This window comes from Chiroxiphia lanceolata, chromosome 2, assembly GCF_009829145.1.
Source record: "Chiroxiphia lanceolata isolate bChiLan1 chromosome 2, bChiLan1.pri, whole genome shotgun sequence".
Classification (NCBI taxonomy): domain Eukaryota; kingdom Metazoa; phylum Chordata; class Aves; order Passeriformes; family Pipridae; genus Chiroxiphia; species Chiroxiphia lanceolata.
Genome location: NC_045638.1, coordinates 119275139 through 119293146, shown reverse-complemented (window position 1 = coordinate 119293146; position 18008 = coordinate 119275139). Strand labels below are relative to the sequence as shown.

Here is an 18008-nt window from a genome sequence, read left to right as displayed (position 1 = left end):
CAATGCCATGGACTGGAGCAGGAAGGAGGCCTTGTTTAAAACATACCACGTTCTCAAGAGCCTGGCAGCATCAGGACTGTTGTTTTCAGAAGTTTAATCCACTGCTGTCCCTTTGGATCAACCCAAACAAGCTTCCATGGCTACAAAAAGGTCCTATGATTCCACAGTTATAGGTATAACTATGTATGCCTATAACCGAGCATATATGCTTGGAACCATTCCCCCCACACTCCTCCCTTTGTGTTTCATTATTATAATCAGGGATCAGGCAGACATGTCATGCATGTCATGTTAATATCATTAAATAACCCAAATAAATAAATCCCAAAAAAATCAATTCCTCTTTTCTGTTCACAGCTCACAGGCACACTTTGAATCTGTTGTCCAAAACAATGATGCGTTTTTCTGTGCAATTCTCCACATACACATAAGGTGCTCACAGCAACTCAATGCAAATAACAGAACTTCAGCATCCTTATGGAGGGAACAGGCTGTCACAAAGTGTTTTGAAAGCTCAGACCACAGGGATTCAAAAAGCAACTAGTTAATTTTGTAAAAGAAAAACACAGCAAATTTCTGTTAAACTCAAACTCTTTGGGATCAGGATGTCGTAGAATCATAGAATCGTTTCACTTGAAAGGGACCTAAAAGATCACTTAATTCCAACCCCCTCTGCCATGGGCAGAGACGCCTTTCACTAGAATAGGTTCCTCAGAGAATTTTGCCCTTGAATTCCAAATCACTGAAAGCATGGCAAAAGTGCTGGGAAAATAATACTGCAAGTATTCCCTCTGCTTATGATCTACCTTAAGCATCAAGGTGAGTGTTGGAAAGGGGAGACTTTGTGAAACTCATGACTGCCCATACCTTTTATATGACCCACCACTGCCTTTCTCGTGTTTCAGTGTCTCATGACATGGAAGTATCACTCTGCCTTGCTGATTTCATGGTTTGTGCAGCTATCTGCTACAGCAAAAAAATCAAAGTATTGACAGATTATATTTATGGTAGAAATTCCCTTTCATGAAACACTCGGAAAGCTTGCTCATCTTTGTGTAACCATGGTATTTAAGCTGAATTTTTTTACATTCTGGACTTGCCATGGGAGTCTGTGATAACAAAGAATATCAATAGGTTAAAAAAGCAGCTGCACACGTTCGTGGACAACAGGTCCATAAATGGATAATAAGAGGAATGGACAGGAATGTTCCCTTGATATGCCTAATCCACAAATTTTGATTCTGGGACAGAAGGAAGGAAGGAGCATCAGGATGTGAACAGGCTTATGTGTTCTCCCCAGGCAGCAGCTCCAATTGCTGCAGACACAAGGATAGATAGTCTGAGCCAGTTTATGGAATTCTTATCACCCCACCAATTACAAGAAGGGGACAGGACTACCTAAGACATTACTACTTTCTCTAGTCTGCCTTGAATGCTGATTAAACTGAACGTGATCCAAGAGACAGAGCACAGAAGCAAGCAAATGCTCTCAGCCATGCTCGTCGTGCTGCGGGTACTGCTGGGCTGGCTCCATCAAGGCTCTGTTGCTGCTTCTGATGGCAGGGAAGAGACAAGATTCTCCAACACTTCCAAACCCTCATGGGTGTGTTATTGGTTCATTCTGATGAGGTCAGAGCCACGAGCACTGGAGCTTCAAGGAGGAGGGTAGCTGGGTGGGCCAACGTAGGCAGAAGGAAGCTCATCAAACTGGCAGTGCTTCCAACTGAGGATGATCACGGAAGTGTTCTTAGGACATTCGGTGCAGAAACAGCAGTTGGAATGGCCAGCACAAATACAGTACCACAGTTCCATGAGACAGGCCAGCAAAGATTTATGACTGTAGACAAAAGGAAAAAGAGATCTAAAGTTGTCTATGCAGGGAAATATTTCCAGATGCATCCTTTTGACTCTAACGTTCTGAGAATGATCTGTATATTGTTTTGGTTGGGTATAAGACTCCATGAAGTGTAAAGTGGGCACCCAAAATGGATACTACAAATAGTCTTGGTCAAGACAAAAGAGGAGAAATACATAAAAACTTATTATATCAGACATCACTAATCTTTGCACAATAAAAAACTGGGTTTAAGGAAGCAAACTTTTATATTTCTAAAAAATAATACCTGTGAACAGCAGCCAACACATAATCATCTCATTTACTAAGACTTACACTAGTGATACTACAGACAGGAAATTATGCAAATAATACACAGAAATGTATGAGCATATGTATAATACTGTGGTTAGCACAGCACTGGTAGACACTTGGGCCTGAGACTTCACCTACCCTGAATAGAAAGGGTTGACTTCAGCTTAAGTAACTCTTCTCAAACTGACTTTAAGTAGGTCAGGTGGCAGCAGTTGTGTAGCCACAGTGACCTGGATCTCAGCTGGAGAGGTACCAAACCTCTCTGGCAGCTGCACTATATTCTGAGCAGTTGCAGTTTTTTTCTGAGAGGGACGCAAGCAGCTCGTCAAAAGCTAATTTGGGAGAAGCTACGTGAGCAGCAGCAACATCATGACAGCAGCAGAGCCCTGCCATGAGTGATGTTGGGCACTGTGCTGCTCATTACTCTCCTGGTGCTGAGTAAGAGGACACTTGAAACCAAACAAAACTGCCAGACAAAAAACTTGGGGCCTGCGAACGCCAAACCCGCGATGCATTTACGGAGGATGAATGAAAGTTTACCCGCAGATTTATAACTTACAATAAACACCAGAAGTTTCTGCTTAGACCACCAGCTCATCTCTACAGCTCTACTGGACTTGACTCTGATTTCACTTCTGTCCACTTGGAGCCATAGAGTTATGCTGGCACAAAGTCAGAGCAAAGTCAGAATCAGGTGCTTCTTACTGCAGCGTCTACATGCTGATAGGATGTTATGAAACCACAATGCCACTCCAAAGTGGCACACAGTACAATGCTTGCTGTATGAAATATGTTCTACAATAAGTTAACAATTGATAAAAACCTCTACAACGTTGCTGATTTTATCTGTAGAAAAGCCACTAAGAAGAACAGCAATCCTGACAGGTTGATTCTTGAGTGATGTGAAGTATGTACAGGATGCTGGGCTTTTATTACCTAAGCACTAATGGCAATTTCAGAAAAGGAATTCAGGCAAAGTGGCACATAATAGGAGATCAGTCAGAAGAGTAATAAGTCATGTTAAAAGTCAGACAAGTGACTAACATTGATGGGAATACAACCAGTCAGCTGGCTGCAGCCTTAAAGAAATTAGCTGGTACATTTTTACTGCATGAAAACAAAGAAGAAATCAAGAGATTTGGGGGAACAAACAGCATTTAAATCCTCAAGAGCAAAGTCTGTCACACGTTGTCACCCTCAGCTTCAGAGAACCCAAGAGATACGAAGAAGCTTCTAAAAAGTCAACCAGAACACCAATTGCAGTATCAAGATTGACTCAGGAATTTTGCCTCACTGGGGTGTGTGGGCATCTTACTTACCCCATGACAGTGACATAATTTGCCTGTTGGTGAGGAAGAGAGCTCAGCAGTCCACCTTGTTTCACTTATGCCCTATAGCATAATACATACAGCTAATCATAACCTCGTCAATGATAACCTAATCATAAGAAAACATTCCTTTAAAGAAATGAAGGGTTCCCCACAATGGGATGTCGAAGTCAGGCAGCAGAATTCCTCATCAAAATGCAACTCTGCTGCTCCATTACAGCAGAAACAAGTGCTGGGTTCAGTCAATCTTTGCTATATAAGCACGCTTCTATTTTTGGCTTTGGGAAGAGCAACCAAATTTTTCTTAGTCATTTCACAGCTGATTTTTCCAATCCATGGCTGTCCTTTGGGAACACAACAACACAGCTGCCTTTTTATATGGGAAGAAGTATAAAGTAACCAATACCTCTCACATACAGCCCTCTATGGACTGGCTTTTGCAAACACAAGGTCATTTAGGGGCTTAAGTACCTTCTTTCATGAAGTATGTCCATGTCTACCACTCAGACACAGCAAGTCCTGATTTACTGTAGGTTTACTCAGTACATGTAATACTTCCCTGGGTCTACTGGAGTATGCCTGGCTTGTGAAGCAAGGATTTGGTTCATATGCACAGAAGTTCTACCACTTGCTTGCTCCCTGCCTGCCTGAGCAGCACCTGAAAAGCAGCTGGGAAGGGGCTGTTTCACCAGCCTGAGGCCTCCTAGAGCACAGGTCCTGTATATATTTGTGTGCTTAATGCTCTCTAGTGATAAGATGTTTGATGCTGCCCTGCCATGCATTATCTGTTCGGCCATCAGCACATTTCCAGACAGTTATCATCCAACTAACTGCAATTCAGGGCTTGGGATCACCCTCCCTGTAGAATGCAGAACATAATGACAAAACTTTCACACTCTGTCCAATATCCTCTGCTCTCTGCTTTACTTGCTAAGCATCAGTCTTACCACCACACTGAAATTATCCAAGCATAAAATTAAAATGACACACTTTAAACCATGTGTAGCAGTTTCCTATTCACTTTCACCAATCCAAGCATTATAATAATTGTCATTTATACAGTTAAAACAAATTCCAGCCAAAGCAACACATTTCGGTCAATCCAAACCCAGAATGTTCACCTAAAGAGTTTATAATTTACAGAGATTACCTACTAGGATTTTTTTTCCCCTTCTGCTTTCCTCTGCCCTTGCTCAGGTTGGGAAGCAGGGAATTCCATTGCTGCAGGCAGTCTGGTCTCCAGCTTTCAAAGGGAGATCTGTGAGACAAGGGCTCTGTAAAGAAAAGATGCAGAATAAAGAAGACACAGGCATATAACAAATGAAGATGTACAGAAACACGTTAGAAGCTGAATTTCTGTCCCTGAGTTTATTTAAGGACAAATAGTGAAAGCTTTTGAGCAAAGAGAAACCTTCACTGAAGCTATAAATACCATTTCCCACGTGGATTTCATACAAATCATGAGAGAGGTTTTGAGCCACTCAAATCATTGTCTTATAACTTCATTCATTTATTACACTGCTTATTTAGCAAGTCAGTCTTCATGCTTTGCAAATAAAGTGCTTCTATTTAGCTCAAGTGGAAATGGAGGGGTAGGAATTACCTGACAAATTTAGGAGAGCCAAAACCTGTACGGTGACCACTAAAAAGCAGTTTTCAGGGGACGACTGGTGATATGAGCTCTCAGCTGGGGGCACAAGGAAGAGCCAGCTCCCAGAGCTCCATGTGAGTGTGGAGCCTGCAGGATGCCAGGGGGCATTGCAGGAGGCAGGATGATTTTGGCAAGTGTCATCTGGTGTGTATATGTATCTGTAGTGATGGTTGTACAGGTACTAATGAGAAAATCCGTAAATGCTTAAAGAAAACAACATTTATGAATTTTAACCAGCTAATAAATCAAGCCAGAGACCCTGGCTAGGTACTTGGACAACTCATAAAAACTTCTGAAATGGAAGTATGGCATATATTATACATAGGTTTCATTAAACTACCTGATACATAGATTCATACCTTTATATGTAAAAATGCATTTTTCAGTTCATGATAGAGGCTAACAGTCTGGGAAGGTTTATGGGTACAATTATTATTGCTAGATTGATGATTTTCAATAATATCTAGATTGTCCACAGCAGACAGGCTCTCTGGCAGAAAAAATGAAAGGCAAAATGCTGTTAGAAGATACAATTTCACTAGACAAGGATATATAGCTCTAGTTTGCCTGGAAAAACCTGTAAAACGTGCATCTGGACTGTGCCACTGATAGCTCTGCTCTATCATAACTGTTGAGAAGGGAAGAGATGTTGCACTCTTAAAAAGTGCAGGTGGGATGACAGGGAAAGTTCTGGTTCACTTTTTTTTTTTTTTAAGGTCACAGTACATTAATTAAGAGATGAGTAATTCAGTAATTATGTGGAAAGAAATGAAAATGGATGATCCTTTCAAGGACAGGCCACGTGAGGAATGGCTGAGAGCAATTTTCATCTGTGAGCTCTTTACATGTTTACATGAAATAAATTGTTCCCTTTCCAAGGATGGGGTGTTGCCATTCCAGAAATCCTCACAGCTGGCAATTTCAGTCGAATTTAAAAATTAACTGTGTCCAGACCCCACCTTTATCTGCATAGAGATATTTGTTTGGGGTCAGGTCCCATACACATCAGAAAGGCAGCACGTGGAAATGTCTTGCAGTTGTGTGTGCTATGCTTCTGTAGATACAGAAAAAGTCATGGCTCAAAGCTGGTGTTTATTAAGACTTCTATAATTAGAAAACACAAATGTTTTCTTTATGTGCCTAATGTAAACTCTACACAGTGTAAATGCAGTAACAGTGAAGTGAAAGTTTCCAGCACGTAATTTTTGTGTGCGAACTTTAAGTGCCTGGATACTGTTCTGAACATTTAACCATTGTTTCCAAAAATCATCTCTGAAGATAGCTTAGCAAAGTGTCTGCAAGTAAAGCTGTTTCACCACGGTGCAGTACACCTCATTTTTTTCAAGCTGAAAAGATGAAAACAGTATAGGTTTACTGCAAAAGCACTGCATAAACGCTGAGAAGCTGCCTGCATAATTTGTATTTTTGTAACTCAGTGTGTTGACAGAGAATTCTTGATCTCAGAGGATACTCTTAATTGTGAGCTGGTCCTACAGAACATGTGAGAGCAGGTTTGGCCCCATAATAACCACTGCTCCACTGACTTCCCAGAGAGAAGTGGCCTGCACCCAAGCTGCTTGGAGTGGCTGCACCCATGCAGGTGGTTGTAAGGACTCGACCACAGGAGCAGAGGGAGTCAGCAGGAGAACAGGACACTCAGCCTAAATACAGCTGCAGCTGGAGCTGGTAACATGAACATCTGGACTGTGTTGTACTATTGCTGCCTTGATGTGATTGGAACTCACAAAAAAAGAGAAGGACCACTGCTGCCCGAAGCCACTGAGGGGGAGCACAGAGATGTCCAAATTATCTTTAAGCGTGGCAGCTCAGGCACTCTGCTGTGACATTACCATGCAGAGGGGCCAGGGTCTCAGCAGGGTGATTTAATCTGCAAGGGCTCTGTGCTCCTGTCACTGTCAAACAGGCACGCCCCAACTATTTCTCCTGAATTGAGCCTCTTTTATATTAATGGCTTTCACTGCCCGAGGTATTTTAATTGTGTTCTGTTGCCAAAGGCCTTATAGTACCTCGATGATGTTTTATGTAGGAACAGAAGTTTCTGGTTGCTTGAAGCCTGAGATGACACCCTGAGTAATTGCACAGCTTAGGAAGATGATATTTGAGCATATGCCTGCCAATATCACATTTGCATTTGATAACCTCATAATTTCTATGAATAACCTAAGAACACAACAGAAATACCCCAGTGGCTCTGATGCATTTATTTTTAAAGGCAATTAGCATATAGGCTTCCTGACACTCCCAGCTATCTAGCCAACATTTAATACAAATTAATTAGATGCTGATAAGGAATAAAAATAGCTTGATGTGTGTCTGGTCTCTCCTGAATTGTCCTTCAGCAGCACCATTCTGCTAAGTGAGATTCCCACACCCATTGAAGCATGGTCAGTTTGTGGCAGGGTGGTATTTGGTGGGGTGACAGTTTCAAATCATGTCTTCTGCATTATTTTAATGCAGACAGCACACCAGTCTAGCTCACAGGATTGTCCCACAAGCAGCTGTGCCAGCACAGCTGGGATGGCAGGGACAAGGTCTGTGCCTAACATCTCCTAATGCCACCTAACTTTTTGCACCGAAAAATTAGGGCTATATTAGCACAGTTCTTAAGGAAGAAATGCATTCAAAAGAAAGATTTAGAGGAGAATATGTTTCCCTGTGGGATTTTTTTTTGGTTTTGGGAGAAAGCTTGTTCTTCAACATTGCCATCTTACAAGTCTGAAATGGAAGACAAACCACGAATAAAATGATGCAGAAAATATTACTTATAGATCTTACAGATGAATGAAGATTCTTTAGTTCTCCCTTCCAGCCTTACTAGCACTCTTGAGTAAAATGTACTTTCCCCTCACATATGACATGGGCACAATTATGCAGCTGAGCAGCATTCCTATTTAGATCAAGACTTCATCCAGTCCTGATAAAACTACTGTTAATTCATGCAATACAGATATTGATCTCGTTGAAACCCATCTCATATGCTCATTATATTTATATTATACGTACAAAGTCAACCACAAAAGCCAAAGGAATGCTGTATGGCAAGCTTGAAATTTTATTATTTACAGAGGCTCTGCCACTATGTAATCTCAGTTTTCACCTCTCAAAAGGTTTTTGAAGATATTTACGTGGGGGCACATACACATATAAGGTGCTCAGACAGAAGAAGCCTGGAAGCCTGGCTCAAGTCAGAAGTTTATCAGTTTAAACCCCCTCAAGATTTGATGCAGGTTTTGTGTTGTTCCATGTTTCCCACTGAAGTCAGTGCTCAGAGTTTGTCAGAGTTTGCAATGTTACCATGTACTGCTTGAAAGATAGTCTGGTTGCCAGAAACAGTGAAGTATGTCTGCATGAAAGAAAGAAACAGCAGGAGCAGAGGAACCCTTAACCCACTGAAGTTCATAATTTTCACGAAAATGTACTTAGTAATTAAACCCAAATGGAAATATATGATGAAAACTACATGTTAACAAGACTGGCTGTTTTGAAATAAAATATTTTCCTGTTTTTTGTTTGTTTTTTTTTTTTTTTCCCCCACTATTTACCAGCAATTTTAAATCAAAATTACTTGATTTAAAAATTATGTAGATGACTACGTGAATTAATTGACATGAAAATAGGTGACATAGCTGAGGTAAAAATGCATGATTTGCTTAGTGAAGAGCATGTGACCAAAAAATGGAACCAACAGCCTTATAAAAACTGACATGATACTGTCAATTGACATCTGTAGAGTCTATTATTCTGCATTCAGCTAAATGCAGCTTAATTTTTCCATTTCTTCCAACATTCAAACACCATATTACACTATTGTGCATTTCTCTTTTTCTGGCACAAAAAAACCAACAACCACCATTAAAATGCACACGCAAATGAATCAAAATTCCCCTGCAGATTTACATCATCAATACACTTTAAAGAATTCTCCTTAGCCTTGCACTGTAAATAAATCAGCCTTGCACTTTAAATAAATCTGCCGTTTCACTCTGCTCAGAGGTTGGGATGACTTTTCACATTACAAAACTTCTTACCTCTTTTTGAACTATTCCACCAGCATTAATCCTTCCTCTGTGGTTTTTGAATATTTCAGGATCTCATCAGCAGATTAAAAATGCTGCTGATTTTTAAGCAGCTGTGAAAACCATGGCATACATTCGCCTTCATCTTTTCTAATTTGATATGGAAGCTGCTCTTTCTGAAAAAAAAAATACTGTGAAACCAGTGAATTTTCCTGTACTGAATCCAACAGCCATCTCGGTAAGGAAGGATTACTCATAAAAATCCAAGGCAGCAAAAAGCACGTGACTAATAATTTTTTCACATTATTTCAGCCTACTGAATTATTTTTACAGCTAAATTTAGGAACAGAAGAACTGACACTTCCAAAAAATTAGAAATTTTGTAAATCATTGTCTAACCTCTCTGCTAATCTAAAGGAGAAAACTTTATCAAAGCTTCTTTAGGTGTATTCAGCTGGACTAAAAGCCATTTACAGTGGCAAACAAAGTGCCAATCAAAGCCCGTCATGTTTTTCTCATCTGGTGCATTACATTCCAATGAAAACTGGGAGTGTAATTAAGTGCAAAGCAACAGAAGACTTTCAAGCTTTGTCACTCAGGAAGTGATCACCAAATGCTCTGCTGGTAACAAAATCTTTGCTCTTTCACAACAGGGCTGGAGGAGGGGGTGTGTGTCCAAAACTGACCTTTCTCTGCCCATCTCTTCTGAAACAAAGTCGACTTTGAAATAGTTATTCTAGTCCTTTAAAAGAAAAACAGATTTATTTTTCTAAAGGAAAGCAGGGGAACAAAAGGTGATAAATAATTTTTTAAAAAATGTACTAAGTAGTAAAAAAAAACCAAACCCTAATTCTCCTTGATCTAAAGTGGCCACAATCCAGTGCTGCTGTCAAAAAACGTCAGGGTTTATAAATGCAAGTATACTATCTGACCAGAATTTAATTGTTAAGGTCTGTCTATAGCAAGGAAGTGTACAACATTAAAAAGGCATTTGTATCAGACCTACATGTCCTCATGCCACGTGTTTTACTGTATTATAGAACCAGAGAAGGGGAGGGGAAATGTTCATTTGAAAAGAAACAGTTAATGGAACAGACTGTAAATACTACTAGTTAGTTACCATTAAATATGTAATTAAGAACAACTTTCATAACACACTGAGAAGCTTAAATTTACAGAATTGTCCTAATTAAAAAATATTTTTCCATATGTGACCAATCCGTTGAATTTCAGTAGTCAATAAATCACTTCTTACCTTGCCAAATTATCAAAAGAGGGAAGGGGACTGTATCCTGTCTCCTGTTTTGATTCATTACTGGTTTATTTAACATTTCTTGTCAGAGTAAATGGCTTTCAGTAATACACATAACAGTTAAACTAATTCCAGTTAAAATCAGATGATTTTGCCATAGGTCCTTAGCTTTGAGTTGTGTCCTTGGCTGAAAAGTTCTTCCACGTAACTTTGAAAGCAATGGTGTGATCTTATTAACTCCACTAAAACTTGAAAATAATTTCCTCCAGTTAACAAGGAATTGCTTTATATTTAAATAGATATAATTAATATAATAGTCACTGAAAAGTCTGTTTTAGAGAGGGCCAAGTCTAGTGCTGTTTGAAATTTGTGGACATAATGAAGTGCAAACCCAGATAAATCAGCATTCCAAAAGGTGTATAAATTCATTTTAAAAAAATGCTGTGTTCTTTTATATGTCTTATAAAACAAGCCTATTTAAAATTAAATTTAAAGCAGGACAACTACATTAAGCTCTAAATTTACCGCAATTTAATAAAATTCTCAAAACGTAATTTAGGTTTAATGTCTTAACCAGTTCATGTTTGTGCTGAAGTTTTAAAGCAGGCCAAATCACAAGATCAGTGGGAAAAATCATTAAGTAGGCTACAAGTTTATTGAAGTTTTTCAGGTTTTGGCAGCAGCAGTTTCACTTTCAGGTGTAAAGAATATTCATTCAAAGAAACTATTTCAAAACCTATGTCATACAATGTTGTGAACTAATGGGTAAATAGATTCAGCAGAACTACTTTTCTTTTTTACTCTAAAAAACTGTGGTAAAATCTTGTCAATTCAAAAAATGGGCAAATATAAATAACCACAGTATGTGTGTTTACTAATCATGTACAATGTTTCCTCTGGTGTTGATGCACAGCAAACAAGTTGCAATTCAAGGACACTTTTTAAAGTTTTAGATAATTGGTGTTATTTTTTCACTATTTCTTCTATATTTTAATTGAATCCTCTTTTGTAGGAAGAAGTAACTGGGTGGAAACTAAGTAAAGTTAATACTCTTTCGGTGTTAAATGCTCTTATTGGTGATTCTCTATGGTGATTCACTGTTGTCTAATAAAATGAGGCAAAAGGCATCCACAGTATTTCATAATTTCTTAAATAAATCTTCATAATATTTCCCATAGAATGTCTTCATTGGGAAATACAAGCTTTGTAGTCACTTGCAATCAACATTTTTAATGGCTGCCAAAAAGAGGAAGTTCACTCCCCTTTAGAGAGCTAATTAAATCAGTGCAAATGCAAGGCAAGTTTAGAACTATTATTTGATTTTAGTCCTCCTGATGGATTAGAATCATGAATAAAAACATCACTTAAGTTTAATAGTTGCAGCTTTTATTGCTGTGAAAGCATTGTAGCTTGAGTCACCACTGAGATATCGCACTGGGAAGGACTTCAGATATTTACAATTTATCTGAACCAAATCTCAACATTCAAGAAGCTGAAAGGGTCATACTAAAGATGGACAGAAGGGAATTTTGGGTTGGGAGCTACAGGGACAACACAAGGAATGTCTGGGGATGCCAAAGATGCTCAGCCTTTGATCTGATCTTAATTTTAATGAGAACCGAAATCATCTGCTTACTTTTTGAAGCAGGATCCACCAATGAAACCTCCAATGGATGAAACTGCCACCAAGATATAAAAACGTATATTCACAACGTCAGCAATTTTAATACGTATCAGAGGAAAATATTTTGGTGGGAACTTTGTGAGGATGATCCTGGCAGGTGCAGAGCTGCTTTAAACCAAGGCCGCCGCCAGTCCTCTCTGAGTCAAAGTCTGCATCGGTGACATTTCCATGCTGCAAACAATTTTAAAAATAAATCCAGCTATGTAATAAAACGTCTCTTCGTGCCCCCTCCCCACCACACCAGATCTGCTCCCTTCCCCTCGTGGTTCCCACGGCAATGAATCATAGAATCATAGAATCATAGAATCACAGAATCATAGAATCAGCTGGGTTGGAAGGGACCTCTGAGATCATCAAGTCCAACCCTTGATCCAACCCCGCCGTGGTTCCCAGCCCATGGCACTGATGCCACATCCAGTCTGTCCTTAAACACCTCCAGGGATGGAGAATCCACCACTTCCCTGGGCAGCCCATTCCAATGCCTCATTACCCTCTCTGGAAAGAAATTCTTCCTAATATTTAACCTAAGCCTCCCCTGGCACAGCTGAAGACCCAGCCCTCTTGTCTTGCTGATGGTTGCCTGGGAAAAGAGACCAACCCCCCCCTGGCTCCCCCCTCCTGTCAGGGAGTTGCAGAGAGTGAGGAGGTCTCCCCTGAGCCTCCTCTTCTCCAGGCTGAACAGCCCCAGCTCCCTCAGCCTCTCCTCACAGCACTTGTGCTCCAGTCCCTTCCCCACCCTCGTTGCTCTCCTCTGCACCTGCTCCAGCCCCTCAATGTCCTTCCTGAGCTGAGGGCCCAGAGCTGGACACAGCACTCCAGGGGTGGCCTCACCAGTGCTGAGCACAGGGGAAAACCACCTTCACCTGCTGTTTCGTAGCACCCCCCACCCCTTGAGCCACCCCCACCCTGGCACACCCCAAGCACACTGAATGTGGGAACTCTGCTAAAATTAACAGCTTGGGGGCCGGGGGGATGTAAACTCAAACCTCCTCTCTCAGATGTTTATCACCCACGGCCCTCCCGCCGCTTGAACAAACAAAACAAACGCAAGAAATGCCAAACGTGTGTGTCACCGAGTTACTTCTTCGTGTAACCATGGCAAAGTGTGGGCAGCTCAGCAAAACTGTGATCGTTCTGAATGGTTTAAAATACTCTTGTTGTCATCAGAGTGTCCAACGGGCGGCCAAGTAGGGTTTAGAGCAACTGTGTGATTCGGGATTAGAGACCAAACTGGGGTTGGTATTTCTGTTTGCGTTGGACCTTGTCAACCTAATGAGAAAATTCAAAAATCAGGTTTAATTTTTAGACATGACTCCTTTGCCTTTATTCCACCCCCCCCCCCCCAAAGTTCTAGGCACCCAGGAACACCCAATCAATGTAAAAGGGACACCATGCAGGTCCATTTGCCCCATTTTTAAACGTGGGGCAGTAGTAAGGCATCACTGGCAGCCTCTGGGCTCCTTGGGCATTTCTGCATAACTGAGCCAATGATAGGACACATTTGGGAAAATGTTCCTGTGAAGATTTTGCTGGTTAGCAGCTATTACTGCTAGTAATGGTAAACTAACAGTGCAATACAAGTGAAAGTTTTAATAGGAGCTTGAAAATACCTTAGCAGCTGGTCTCAGCCATGATTTTTCTATACTACTACTATTTTAATGAGTATCTCCACACCAGCTGATAACTTTCACATGTTTTTTTTCCCCCTTTCAACCTGACCAAGGTTATTGCAAACTGCTGTATTTTTTTTTCTTTTTTAAATCCGTTTAACCTAAAATTACTCCTGTTACAGCTGCAAAGCCACATCAGCAAAGCAGATAGCTGTGCAACTCTGCAGCCCAGCAGACAGAACTTACATTGAGGGACCTGAGGGTTCTTCGGGGGTTTTATTGACAGGAAGATGAGTAAAGCAGAGACACAGGTGCCTGCTGCCACTTGAGAAAATTGTAGTCTTTCTCCCAACTCTATTGAGTCACACTGAATTGCAGGATTTGGACATTTGGTTGTGTGGGCCCTGTTCAGCAGCATTCTGAGAAGCAAAAGTGGCTGAATGGCATCCATATGGTTGACAGGTTGCTATGCTGAGTAACCAGGTAAACATTTTGGCAGCAGAGAAGGGCGAGAAATATATTTTGAGTATAACTCTTTTCCCTTCAGAGGAGTAGGTAGTTATCAACATACCATATATTCATCTGGTGGAGAATAACTACCAATAAATCCCATTGTTTTCAGTGTGTGCAATACCTGAAGAGTTTGAAGCAGTTGTCAGACCTAAGCCAGAAGCTGGAAATAATGATGTGACTTTACAGTGTGCTGAGTTGTTACTATTAAATGGATAGCTTGGATTTCGTGAATGATGTCACCGGACTGAAGAGACTGAACACAAACAGGTTCCTAAAATTTTTCCCCTTTTATGTCTGTCTAGAGATCGTTTCTGTATTATATAGTGAAGTCCTTGTGTGCACAGCATGTTTATGCAACTCAATATCTGCCTTATATGTCTTCGTTCATCGAAAATCTTAGAGAGTCTAAGATCACACCTGCCCTGCCTCCTCAGTCATAACACACACATCCCATCTGAAAATTTCATCAGTCTTTAGTTTCTGTCCCTCTGGCATTCCCTCACATCTTTTCCTCTCAATTATCTCTGGGTAAACTGGATGTATACAAACTGCTTCTAAAAAAAAGTAACATTGGCCAACCTCCTCCCTATCTCTTTTCTCCCTCCACTACAAAATCCCTGTGTCTTAACCATGATTTATGAAAAAAGGGGTGGAATTCTCCAGGTGATGTCTGTGATATGGAAATAGTAATAGCACCTATGGGAACAGTATTATCTTTATTATTTTATCAGCTCTGGGCTAGAGGGTGATCAACACTAACAATCACTCAAAAAAAGATGAGAGAGAAATAAATCCAGGAGAAGTTATAGAAGAAGTAAAAGTGAAATATTCATTCTCCCATCTTATTTGCTTCATGGAAAGCTATCCTTCCATTTATTACTTCTATCCCTTCATTATAATAGAACAGGAACCTGCAAATTAGAATTTTTGACACAGTGAATTATACTTCCCTCTTCTCCATATAAGACTTTGCATTAAGGACCTCTCATTTCTCTTGTAATAGCCTTCCAAATCACAGTATTTTTTAAAAGGTCTGACTTTCATCATGGATACTTATGATATACGGTTTTACACACACGAGTAACAGCAGAGATTGTCTTGCTCTACTCAGCAACTATTTTGAAGCACATTTTAGAATAAGAAATTTACCTATTACTCATTGCTTTTGCAACAGAATACTTAAATCTGGTGACCTAGTTTCAGAGATCTGACCCAAAAACTATTATCTAGCTTATTAGTACCTTCAAGAGGATGCTGCATAAGTCTAAGAGATGCCCCAAAGAGAAGCAAGCTTTTGCTGTCAACATGTTTGTCACTGTGCAAGAAGTCAAGGGAACTGCATAATTGGCAGTGATTGAATGCCAATTTGAGCAGGATTTGCTTTTAGTTCAAAGCATAACTAGGGCATGAAAATGCAGGTACAGAAGGTTGAGTTCAGAAGGAACATCTGGAGTTCATCTGGTCCAAACCTCCTGCCCAAGCAGGGCCACCCAGTTGCCCAGGATCCAGACAGCTTTTTAATGCCTCCAAGAATGGATACTCCACAACCTCTCTGGGAAAACTGAGACACTGCTTAGTCACCATCACAGTGAACAAATGTCTTCTGTTGTTCAGAAGGGATCTCCTGTGTTGCAGTTTGTGCCTGTTGCATCCAGTCCCGTCACTGGGCACCGCTGAAAAGAGCTTGGCTCCACCTCCTTTACATGCCCTCAGTTCATGAAACATGAGATGCTGCCCACACCTTCTCTTTTCCAGGCTGAACAGCCCCAGCTGTCTCAGCCTTTCCTCATAGGAGAGGTGCTCCAGCCCCTTAATCCTTTTTGTGGCCTTTTACAGGACTCTCTCCGGCAGCTTTTGTACTGGGAACAAGCACAAGAACAAAAAATCAGATGCAAAAGGTAGTTTTGATTAAAAGAAAAAAAAAGGGGAGGGCAATTTCTAATGTTGATTTTGGACAAATTGCTTTAGAAGAATTAAATTTTTAAATCAGCCTCTGGATAACAGATGAAATCAAAAGAATGACCCAGTTACTGTCATTATTATATTTGCTTCCCTTTTACTCTTTATGCTTTCTTTTTTATTTGATTAAGTTTTAGGTTCAGTGGAACATCATAACTCTAATTTTTTATTTAGAGCTGTAGGCATCCTTCAGGTACCTCCCATTTTAAGGGAGAACACCCTGCCTTGTCTGCACACTTCTCTAAGCAAAATCCATGATGGTGACAGTCTTTGTTTTCTAGGCCCTGCTGAGAGCAGCTCAGAGTAAGCTGGGAAGGCAAGAGACCCCAGTTTCTTAAGCTCTGGCAAAGCAATCCTACCTCCTAACAGGACTTGAGCACAGCCTGTCCTTTCAGACAACAAGGTTATCCAAAGTCAAATGAAAAGAAACATTTTACTGTAAGAGATACCCAATAAAAATATCCCTTCAGTAGTAATGGATAAGCCTTAGAGGCAGTGAAAGAGTGGCTTAGGCACATACTCATCATTATTAAGAACAATTATTTAGCTTCTTGATACATTTGTCATGTTCTTATTCTTTTAGTCTTCATTCTCTCTCTCTCCTCATACAGCTTATTAAAGACAAAATCAGCCACTTCTGAACCTTCACAAGCCAAAATTCAAAACTAGTAGAACACATAAGCATATATCTAGATCTCTGTGCATATGCAACTTTGCACATGCACAGTTTTAAACAAAGACACAAAGACATGAGATATGGAAGAAGAGCCTTAATAAATTACTTGATTCAGCATCTCGTTGTTACTAAATGTCCAAGTCTTACACAGAGGTTATTTCACCTCCTTGCATGTTCCCTCCCACTCAGATTTCCAGTGATTTGTGCTGGGTATTCTGCTTATTTGTTAAATCAAATCATGTGCCTCTTAGAAGACAGGGATCTCTTATTTTTCTGAAGTGCTGGGGCAGAACATGTGTAACTCATCTGCAGTGGTAGAAAAGCATATTTGAAATTCTCTCTTTTTATTTGTCTTTTAGACAGCACGTGTAAACTTTTTCTCATTTTCTCATTTTTCTTTTTTCTCATTTTCTTTGCAACACTTAAATGTGCAACACTAAAAATGTTTGTGGAGTTAAGTCACTATCGAAGAAAGAGCAGATATTAATTCCAAATACTTTAAGATCATCACATAGCCACGAATAGACTTAAAAGTTATACACAAACATCCATGACCACAATAAATTCCCTAGGAAAGTTTTGAAACACAATTTAGCACCGTGGGAACAAGAGAGTACAGGTGATTCTGACAGAGGTTACAAGAAACAGAAGGAGCTGTATGTGGCACTTGTTAACAGCAATCAATGTCCAAATGTACAGAAATATTTGTCTTCAATGGAGCAGTTAAGAGTGGATACTTATCAGCAGGGCACAAGCAAAGAAGTCTGCTTGCTAAGCTGAATTTATCAACCTCATCTTCTACTACAACAAATCCCCAGAACAGAAACAATCCTGGTCTCGGCAGGAGATGCCCTGTACCATTAGGTGCCTGATCTCAGTAGGCTCAGATGTAGTTAAAATAAAACAAAACAAAAGCATCGTGGGCAGGTCTAGTAGATATTGGCTCGGGGACCTTCATGAGAATACATATAAATTTCCCACAGCAAGCATAAACCCATGAAATTCAAAATATCACTGTTACCAATGACTCAGCAGGATTTCTTCAGTGGCCTACCTGAATGTTAACACTTCAATTACTAGGATTTTTTTTTTTTTCCTTTTTAAGTGAAAAACTTTTGAAGGAACATAAAGCACTATTTAAAAAAAAAG

At 40.1% G+C, this 18008-nt stretch overlaps 1 long non-coding RNA gene across 2 annotated transcripts in view; it reads right to left on the bottom strand.

Annotated features, from left to right (window-relative positions):
- LOC116783162 overlaps window positions 1-18008 on the bottom strand; it is a 65300-nt gene that overhangs the window by 18164 nt on the left and 29128 nt on the right. For both annotated transcript variants that reach the window (XR_004355508.1, XR_004355509.1), the window contains exon 3: window positions 4628-4735. This is a non-coding gene — a long non-coding RNA (uncharacterized LOC116783162). The remainder of the gene's footprint in view (window positions 1-4627; window positions 4736-18008) is intronic.